We start from the raw sequence: 11,400 nt of genomic DNA on the forward strand, positions 1-11,400 counted from the left end.
AATCTACAATTCCAAATTCAAGGGGTTTTATGTTTCGGGATTATTAATAATTCAAGCTTTAAAAATTATTTATGATTTCAAATCAATGAATGATTAATTGTGGCTTTTTCCTACTGGTTGTTTATGATTTTTACGATTTAAGTAAATTACTTTGGTTGCTCATAATTTTTTATAAACCCTAATTCCGAAAACATAAAATTTTGTAATTTTTTATGGAAAATTAATTGGATTGGTTGGTTAGATCTAAAATTATGCTTAGGTGAGTATGGGAATATGTTTTCATTGGTAAATGACTCATTTAAAAATTAAAAGATTAAAATTTTGATTGAATTAGTTAATTTTTAATCATTCTTTGGAATGAAATAAATTGTTGGACTTCTTTATCTATGCATTCGACTTAGGGAGTCCAACAAATAAGGGGGGTACTTAACACACTACCAATCCGACTTAGGGAGTCCATACCCCAAAAATTTAAGGACAAATTAGGGAGGTGAATCCACAAGGGGACAACCTTGAGAATTTCACCCTTGAAATTGAAATTAGGCACCCAAGGTTTGAGGAGGGCAGGGCGATTAGCAATGATGTACGTCCCCGAACACACAACATTGTTCCGTTCTTCCATTGTCTTAAATCGAATTACGAATTACCCTTCACCATGGAAGAAAGCCCCAGGATTGTTGGCAAATGATCAGTGTTTATGTATGTAAATGTTAATATATTTAAGAGTTGGTGCTTCTCCTACCACATATAGTGTAACAACAATTTTCCATTTCTTTTCCTCACAATCAAGGTCTGGTTCTTTCAAACAAGCAGTTGGACATCCATTTTGAGGGTTGGAGTGATGAAGGAGAGTTTCATACCTTTAGTCGCAAAACGATGCTACCGAGGAGTCCCCTCCATCTCTAGCCTTCTAGCCACCCCTGATTATGAGTCCTTTCCACCCCCGACTGTGATGGCGTCAAATAAGGAGGAATCGGAACTCGAGTTTCAGACTTAGAAATCGATGTAGACCTCGGCGGAATCACCGAGTCCTGTGGTGTACCACCTTGTGAAGCCACCTACATAGTTAATTGAGGTTGACTCTTCCTTGGCCTTCCCCTCTTGTCTATTTAATGGCGTTGGAGCACGTTAGCAAATTGTTGGTAACGTAAGTCGAGAGAGTTTCAAAAGCTCGTATTTTAGAAAAAAACATATTAGTCATGGTCATTATTTTTTGGATTATTACTCTTTACTAATAATTTTAAATGATAATTCAACTTAACTAGTTGTTGGCCCGTGCGCTAGCGCGCACGGTCCCCCAAGTTAAAAATAATATGTTATGTAAATAGGCTTAAGTAAAATATCGATGCAACAAACTTATGGTAAATGCAAACATATATTTAATAACCTGACTTATACTTGGTGATAAATACGCATACAGATGATACTTACACCATGTTATCGTCAATGAGAAAACTCATAATTGGGGAGTCGGGAGTACAAGATAGAAAAAATAATTCAATTCAGAGGTTGTTTGGTGTTAATTACATTTTTCATGTATGTACTCATAGGAGTCCTTTCAAGAATATGTATTATCAGACCTGTCCTTTGTAAATTTGTAAAGAAACTGAGGGATTTGATGCGGAAGGAAAGGTCATGTCTATGTTCTTCTTAAATCATCAAGCAAGAATTAAATCTACCTTGTGAATATTAACTATATGCAGGGAGAATATCAATCAATTAATTATTCAGCATGGAATGCAAAGCAACTACAAGGAAAATAATCCATCAATACGCTTGAATATTGAATATATTTTACTCTAGATTAGAGGGAAACTATGTAATGCATGGAATATAAAAAACATGATTTGCTAACATTACTGAATAGCAAAAGTTGATAAGAGAGAGATATGATGGCCTTCCTCATGAGCACGCAATGGCTAAGCTAAACTCATAACAAATATAAATAGTTGACTTCATACTGCATACAACAAAAAACTATTTGCCTCCGTACGTGTTTTTCAGACTCAATTAGCTCACATAACTCTTCTTCACATAGGGGGAGGGATAATGGGAGAGAGGGAGTGGATTCATAAGGATATTGAGAGAGAGAGAGAGGAACAAATAATGAAAACGGATAATTATCCCATATATATGATGTATTCTCCTTTTCCAAATTATGGTTCTCTTTAATACTTGAATTGGGTTCCTTTATAGACGCAAGCACATTAAGTAGAAAAAGACGCACAATAGCACAACACTGAGATTTCCTTTGCGATAAGGTACGAGTAGTTCTCACCACATGATCACTGAAACACATTGTTTAATAAGGACTATTACTATTCAAACTAATTTCAGAATCTAATTAACACAAAAGTAATCTATATTACTAAATTATTTAACAATATCTTCAACCCTTTTTTAGTGGAGGGCATTACTTGTTCCACATACCATATAATCTAACAACGATGAATATGCACGACTCTAAATATCACTATAAATTATTCATGACCAACTTCAAAGACTACTTTATCTCTATGATCCTTCATCATAACCACCCAACATTCACCAGCAACACCAATTGTACTCTTAAAAATACACTAAAAACCTAAACTCAGCATACTATCCCTGGAATAGGCATCTGAAGGAAATATGTCCTTCCCCCAAGGTGCATTAGTCTAATACCAAGGTTCAGATTAATTACGAACAATTAATTAAATAAGATCAAGTGATCGAAACAGCTGGCTGGAGCAATGCTTCCGATCAGTGAGTTCTAATCTATATTAGGCTCCCAGGTTAGTCTTGACTGAACCTATAAGGTCACACCATTGGCATGTAACAGATCACCCGATTAAATGAATCGCAAATTTATTTAATAGCTTATTTACTCGGCTGGGCGCGCGCGGGGACAAACAACAACAACAACAACAACAGCGTACACGGCAAGGCCCACGACCCAGCTCGTGTGGCTGTGTTCTCGTGGGCTTGTGCGAGTAAACGCTGGCCGGTTCTTGCCTTTGTGGCTTGGCCGGTTGGTGTTGTTTTCGAGTATCAAAGTAGAATGGGAAACTAATTTGTTCTTGTAGATTCAAAATACCATGTAGTTTTGAATCATAAAGCATTAATTTTAACACTCAACTTTACCAATGGTTAACAATTTTATATCTTTGTCCATTTAATTCTCGAATGAGTCTAGTCCCTAGACATTCGTATAGATCGATTCTTAGAGAACTTTAGAAGCTTCTGGTAAGATCATCTAGTTGAAACAAAATATTCAACATAAATAAAATGGAAAAAACTTTGTTGGAGTGACATTGTACATGTCTAACAAAGTATAAAAGTCAACACTAGAGAAGTCAATTATTAAGACTATAAGAAAGGGTACAAGAAATAGGAAAACAAGGAACAAGTGAAAGGAATTTATAATTCCGTTCTTCCTAAAAGTTAATGTTTAAAGAGAAGTGACCTAGCAATCAACTTCCTTGGTATCATATACTGCTTGAGGTTCTTACTTCAGTAATAACTCAAACAATGGAAGTTGGGCAACACTAATGACCTACAATTGAGAAATGAAGTACGGCATTGCTACATTAGTTAAAGGGTCATCTAGTTTCTTTTAAGTCCTTACAAGGCTGGAACGTAATGGCTATTTTGTTCCATGATGGACATACCTGTATTTATGTTACAGCACAGGAAGACTCACATTCAAAGTAAACGAAGACAATGTTTATTTGTTTGTTGAATGAAATGGTCATTTCGGGTGGAGTCATGTATGCTTGATTAAAAAAAACAACTCTTTAACAATAAAAACTTTACTAGGTTCAAATAAATCTCTTGATTTGAGTTCAACTAATCTTTGGCATTGTTACTTAGACCATGTCAACACGTTAAGATTCTATACCTATATTTTTATGGACTTTTAAAAGTTGATTGATTTCTAGAGCATTCAAGACAAACTAGTCTTACTTGTTGAAAGTAACAAAAGAAATGAACTATTGTTAGAACTCCTAGACAATAGAGTCAAAAGCTAAAGAAAGATTTTATAACTTTATTATTTCACCTGGATTTGAGTGAATATTAGTTTATTTACTGAATATTATATAAGTTTGAATAATTTTGGTTAGTTCAAAGATTCAAGAGTATAAAATCCACTTGGCAGGAAATCATAAAGATCTAGGTTAGATCATGATGATGATTACTTAAGACCAAAAATGATCATCAATGATTGTGTGTTGTAAATTCACGATCTATTTCATAAGATATGGTATGTCTAAATTGGAATGATCGAAGTCTATTGGTACTTGATTCGATCAATGATGAATCATAAAGAATTTTCCTATAATTTTTAAACAAAATGCTTAACTACCTCCAAACTAAACAAAATTCGTCAAAGCTAATGAAAAATAATTTCAGAATACTTTTCCAATAATACATATCTAAGATTTCTTAAACTCAGTGGGAGCTTGGTGTTTGTTATCCAACAGACTAAGGACCACAAATAGATTTGTGTTTCATTATGATTAGTTTAAATGAGACAAAAAGGGTAATATTTCTACCACAAATTTTGAGAACATACTGTTTGTTTCTCGAAATAATGTCCTTTTGAATATTCGTTTCCAAAATGACAAGTGGTAGAAAATAGACCTCGAAAGTCTTCGAGGCGAACAATAAACATAAACGGACGTTCCGGAGGCTTTTCGAAGTTCTTCAAAAAATCTGAATACTTATTATTTAAGGACTTTAGAAGTTGCTTGAAAGAATAGACATCTTTTAGAAGACTTTACAAGTGATTCAAGGGGAATAGAATATTCAAAGGAATTTCATAGTTGTTATTGGTATTCTATTGGTTGATGTCTTACTCCCATGTAGGCATAGAGTTCAGGTCACTGAAATTATGAGATTTTTCTATTAGATAGTGAAGAAACCTACAATTTACAGTCAAACTATTACCATGTATAGTAATGATTTTATGACTTGTAAGAAAGCTATGACGAAACCCATATTCCCTGAAATGTTAAGAGGCCATAAATAGACTCAATGTTTAAGATGGTTAAAGGCCATAAAACAGAATCAATGTTTTAATGACAAAATTAAAATTTTGTTTATTTGCAAGAATGGATTACACTTTTTGGTTGCAGATTGATTTAAAGGATAAAATCCATTAAACATGGAATTGTGTTGTCACATAAAGCTAGATTAGTTGCTAAAGGTTGCAAGCAAATTCACGGTGTTGATTGTATTGGAACCTCATGCTTAATTGAAAAGCTTAAGTCTGTAAATCAAGCAAGGATAATGATACATATGGCAATTGAATGACAAAATGTATTCCTCAAATAAAATGTTGGATGAAACTATGTACATGATATGTCATAGGATTTGTGGATCCAAATAGTACTTGAGTTGAATACTAGCTTATGAAATCCAAGTATGGGTTTAAGCAAGCAATTGAGAATTGGAACTGTGTTTTAGTGAAGCTATTAAGTATTTTAGTTTCATAAAAAGTACATGATTCTTATAGATATATAAGAATTTTAGTGGGAGTACGTAAAAATCAATTGGTCCTATGTGTATCCCACACATATCTCTATATTGTGAAATAACATTCAAATGCTAATGACTTGGATTTGAAATTCTTTATCAACGATGGACCAAGGAAAAACTTAGTACATACTGGGTATTAAGATCTATATACAAAGATCTTAGAATATTGTTTTGGATTAAGTAATGGCATTTACTAAATCAAACACGAAAGACTCCATTGGAGATATTCGATAAATAAATCTAGTAATGATTGTTTGAAATATGTATAAGAATTACTAAGTTAAACATCAAAGAGTCTAAGTGGGATTCTTAATCTATATTATATGTCAAAGATTTTAGCTGGATTCAGTATCTACTGAAACTGGATGACCTAAAGTCACATGGATAAAATTCAATTGGGAATTATTCTGCAAAAAAATTTATCATGTATGAAATAATATGAGGATCGCCAAAAATATATCGTATGGATTTAGGCATTACGAACATATACCAATCTTTATTGATCTAAGTGAAGATCAACTAGATTGAGATCAAGAAAAGCTTATGGTACTTGAAAAGGTACATAGGAATAGTTATTGGTTCAAGGAAATGAAGATATGCTAATATTGATGCTACACGTAAACACTGGTAAAGGATCAAGCAAGATCCCTTTCGAGTTAACCATTGATAAGGACGAGCTACTATGCAACGTATTTTGAAATGGAAACATGGATTCAAGACCATGAGTTGCTGTGAGGGAAATTAAATACTAATTTCTATGTTCTAAGATACAGATGGAAAATCTTCCACATATATGTGAACTGCTTGGATAAGTAAAATCCAAACAGAGCATCACTACCAACATATACAGCTGAAAAAAAGTACTAATTGCCTAAGAAGCAATGAAACATAGTTGTTTACGTTAAAGAGTTCTTCACTGAACTTGGGTGGATCACATGTCTGCTGACTTGATGGTTCTTCATTGCAAAATGCGTTGAACAACTATTCAAGAAAGAAAGACTAGATGACAAAATAAACATACTCAAAAGATCTTATCATCCTCTCTCGAAAGTCATTGGATGAAAAAGGATATTAAGACTAGCAAAGCATGATAACTAAACCTATGCAAAAAGTGAGATGCAACACTCACATTTTGGCACTGAAAATCAAGCATAGCTTAAATTCCATTAATTGTTTTAAAGATGGGTTAAAGACCCATGGTTGTAAAACATTCGGGTTGAATATTTACCATATATAAAATGTATTTTCAAATTTCATTTAATCTTGGTTTGGTATTAAATGATGAGTCGTCCTTTCAATTTGACAATATATTCAAGAGAGACTTTCAGGACCAGTCCTGTGACTATGAAATGCATATCAAGTTAAATTGAATGTCAAAAGATGAAAATGGTCCCTGGTCGGAAGTTTTCTATAAAAGTGGACGCCTAGAAAACACTACACGACTAGAATGCAAGATGACTAGTAGTTCTGTTTCTTGAACTATGTGTACATGGCAATGTCGCAATCATTTGCATAGATACTTACTTTATAAGATTAGTATCGGACAGGCCTATGAACCTTTACTCTAAGAGATGAAAATCTGTCATAAGTAAATTTCATTATATTATTAGACACTAATCTTTAATACCTGAGTGATTTGAGATTACTTGTTTGAGAACTGGTTACTTTGACGTTGTCAAGCGTCGCACCATAAAAGGAGACTATAACGGAAACGCTCATGTAATCACCCATCAAACGAAGTCTAAACTCAAGATTACAAGATTGAGATTGTCCTCCCAAAAATTTGGATGAGATGCCGAAAGTTGTGCAAGGCCACTCGGAGAGCTAGAAACTGTAAAATTCATGGTCGTGCTTAGATGAATCATAGGCTATGATTATCTGTTTAATTGATTAGTTAAACTGTGACATCGAGAAATACCTCTTGACATAATAAGGATGAATACTCTTACCTTATGTTTATGATCAGGCATCGTGCGAAAAAGGAATTAGGAAATGCACACTTGTCCTAAGGACAAGTGGGAGACTGAAGGAAATAATGCCCTTGGTCCAAGGTTGCATTTAATGCCAGGTCTAATTGTGAGGGTGTCGATTTTCCCTCTTCTGGATGTGGCAAGCATATTAAATAAATAGGGACTAACTGCGGGCGTTAGCCTCTTTTTACTAGTATTTAGGAGTCCTCATTCAGTTTAAAAAAACTGACAAAACCCAGTTATCGTGACATGCTTGGAGTGCAAACATGTGCGTTTCACGACGGCCATAGATTCCCTTGTGATCCCTAGTGTGGATATCCCTTAATGTAACATCCAGCGAAGCAGAGATTGAGAGTTCATGGGACGTTTACTAATACGGGGAGTGGCCAGCATTAGCGCACGCGACGCGGTCCTTACTAGTTCAATTGTGACGATGATGGGACATGCGTTATGCTACATTACTACTCTGGATTGATTTTAATGCAAAAATATTTACTAAACAGATGTCAAAATACTGATTTAGATTGATCAAAGGGGCTTAATAATAAAATGATTTGTCTAAGTATTATCTGATTTAGGCGTGAGCAATATAATAGATTAATGTTAGCAAATTTATATGGCGGGGAAAGAAATAAAAATATAATTCACGTTACATCAAAGCGTAGGCTTTACTGTGGTTCTCAGGAACACTTACCACTCGCCTTAGCAGAGCCTCCTTTTAGCTTTTAGAACAACCTTTATACTGACTTTTAGATTTTTATCCTTCCTTTAATTCCGGCAGAGTTTCCTTTTATATTACTTGGTTTTGGCTTATGAATTGGCTAGAATCTCGGTAGTAATTGGGATGGTTTGATTACTTGTATGGACATATATCTGCTTAACAAGAGTTAATACGGCAGAACTGTTACAAATACGGGGCGGGACGTCAACAGAAACTTAGTATGCTAGAGAGGGAAGAGAGAATTCAGAATATCAGAGGAGTGAGACTGAATTGATGTAACACCCTAATAATTCCTTGCTTTTTATAAAACATTTTCCAACCTTAAAACAAAGGAATTACCAAGATATTACCGCCACCGTGATAACGGCTAAGGCTATTTACCAGAATTACGCAGCGGAAATAACTAACTTTCAAAATGTATTAAATAGTTAATGACCATTAAAACAATTTGGAACCATCAAGGCCCAAACCAAAGTAATAAATTGTTTCAAAAGTAGTAATAGTAGTAACGATAGTCATGACTAAAAATAAAAGTAGAATTTATAAAGTACGGAAGAGAAATAAACTCTCAGACACGATTCTTATGATAACTTCTCCCGCAAGTTATCTCTACAAACCTGTTTTATTAAAATCTACTCCCCAACAACGCAAATGCAATGATCGATCATCATAGGGTCATTAAGGCGAAGGCCTTGACCAAAAGACATGAAGCACGAAGTCAGCAAAAGCTGAGTACGAACAAGCTAGAATAACATTCTATCCTACATGCTTCACTCAACGAATTAATAATCCACATGCAAAAGCCATTTAATAACCAAGTAAACATGGAGACAAGACTCGACACTTGACACGACTCTTGACTCACAGTTTAATTAAGAAGTAGCTTTGAACGGGTAAAATAAAGTATCCTCAAAAGGAAAGAAAAGGGTGATGGGAGCCAACCATACACCAAATAATAATAACTCGGACTCCAACCGACAGTCGGGCCATACCGACGGAATTCCAATGCATAACAGCGTAAAAAGAAGAATGAAACAACGTCTTGTATCATTCAAGGAGTACAAGTTTTCCGGGAAGACTCGCCCCATTGTTCATACTCGAGGTATATACGTTCCAAGAGTTTTGAAGCTCATTCGGGTTGCACTTTACGTTAATTAGTATGTTATGTTCAAGACTCAACTCAAAGACATAACTCACAAATAATTCAACAACTACACCAACACATAATTCAACCATGACACTTCATTTTAATCCTTTAGGACTTGTGATCAAACATAGGACTCAAGTGAAATTACTCCCATTGTTCCTTCTCAAAAACACTGTTTGAGATAACCCGACATTGCTTGTTAACAAGCGGGGTGTGCCCTTAGCACGAATAGTCCTTAGTTCAATTCATATAAACTCCTTAAATGTATTCTACACTTGCGGTAGAATAAACGATGCACTGAGGCAATATTCAATAGGCACATTGTATGCTCGACATCCCGTACTATAGCATAATCATAATAACTTGCATGCGCAACACTCATACATGCATACCAATTTGAACAACATGCTTGAAATAATTCAACGATTATAAAAGTCCATAACATGATAGTTCAACATAATCTATAAAGCATAAATCAATTCATAACATGCTCGTTCACATAGATTCAATAACAATTCTCACATGCTTGTTCACACATCAAACATGAATTCCCAACACATAAGTTCACATGATTTGCATCCAATACACTTCATAAAGTCCTCAAAGGATGGGTGGTCACCCTAGTCCTCAAGGAATACCTAAGTACGGGGGCCACTGTGCGAATCACGACTCACTAGAAATCAACTCATATAAACACAAAGGAGAAACTTAATTATTAATCATGTTTACTAAATTCCCGCAAACTATTTAAGAAACTAAAACCCTTGGTTTAATTAGAAATTAATCGTTATTTGTCAATTTAATAGTCTCAAATAGTCAACTCAAGTCCTAGCATAAAAACATTGACTTTTTGGCTTTAAAATCATTAAAATCAACACTTTAAAGCTTAATAACAAATCTAAAAATTTAAGTTGATTCCCATAATTTAAATCGTCATTAAATTATGTGAATCAATCGCTTGAACAATCGGAATTGAAATCCTACTAATAGGTCACTAATAAAATCATGTTTTGACCTTAAAAATTGACACTTTAATTAACCCTTAAATCTGAAAATTATAATTCTTTTGAAAACCAATCTCATCAATTCGAATGCTAAATTTTAAAACATGGTGTTCATAACCGTTCCAATCATTTTAAATAATCCAAATAATTAAAACAATTTAAATACTGAAATTTGAAAAGTTTGAAAGTACAACAACACACACATACGCAACAATTGATGTGTTGCGCGTGTGGGCAGCGACGTGAAGCAACAACAGCGCACGAAGCAACAGCAGCTCGGCATAGCAGCAGCGGCACATGCACTCGTGGGCGAGTAAGGTGCGCTGGGCGCTGCGGCATGGGCGAGTGGGCGCTGTGGGCAGGGGCGACGCAGCAACAACGCACAGCCGCGTGCGTTGCTGGGCAGCGAGGGACGCGAGGCACGCGAGGGCTGAAGGGGAGCAAGGGAGCGACGAGGGAGTGTGGGTGTGCGCGTGAGGCGCGGCTGGCAAGCACGACTGTGTGCGCTGGGCAGCGAGCAAGGCTCGCTGCTCGGTTTCTTGCGGCCGAAGGTAAGGGCACGAGAGGAGAGAGAGTGTGCCGCAAGGAGGAGAGAAGAGAGAGAGAAAATTCAGAAAATTAAGTTTGGGGATTTAATGAAGGGAAGGGGTATTTATAGGTTCTCATCCCTTCATAGGCTATGTTTTAGGTTTTAAGGCTGGGCTTGCTTACGGGCTTGTTTAATATTAATTCCTTGCAAGCCTTGTTGGGTTTGATCATGGAATTTAACTGGGCTTAGATTAAATTAAATTCGTTTTCAAAATACGACCCAACAAATCCCGATTAAATAAATTCATTGAATTTATTTAATAAAAATACAGTTTTCGTAAATAATTAATAATTAAATTAATTAAAAATAAAATACATTGAATTCCCATTAAATGAAATTAAATTCATAAAAATCCTTATAAATATAATAAAATATATTTATAAATTACGAAAAATACGAGGTATTACAATCTACCCTCCTTAAAAGAAGTTTCGTCCCGAAACTTGGGC

Source organism: Spinacia oleracea, chromosome 5 (genome assembly GCF_020520425.1).
Source record: "Spinacia oleracea cultivar Varoflay chromosome 5, BTI_SOV_V1, whole genome shotgun sequence".
NCBI lineage: Eukaryota > Viridiplantae > Streptophyta > Magnoliopsida > Caryophyllales > Amaranthaceae > Spinacia > Spinacia oleracea.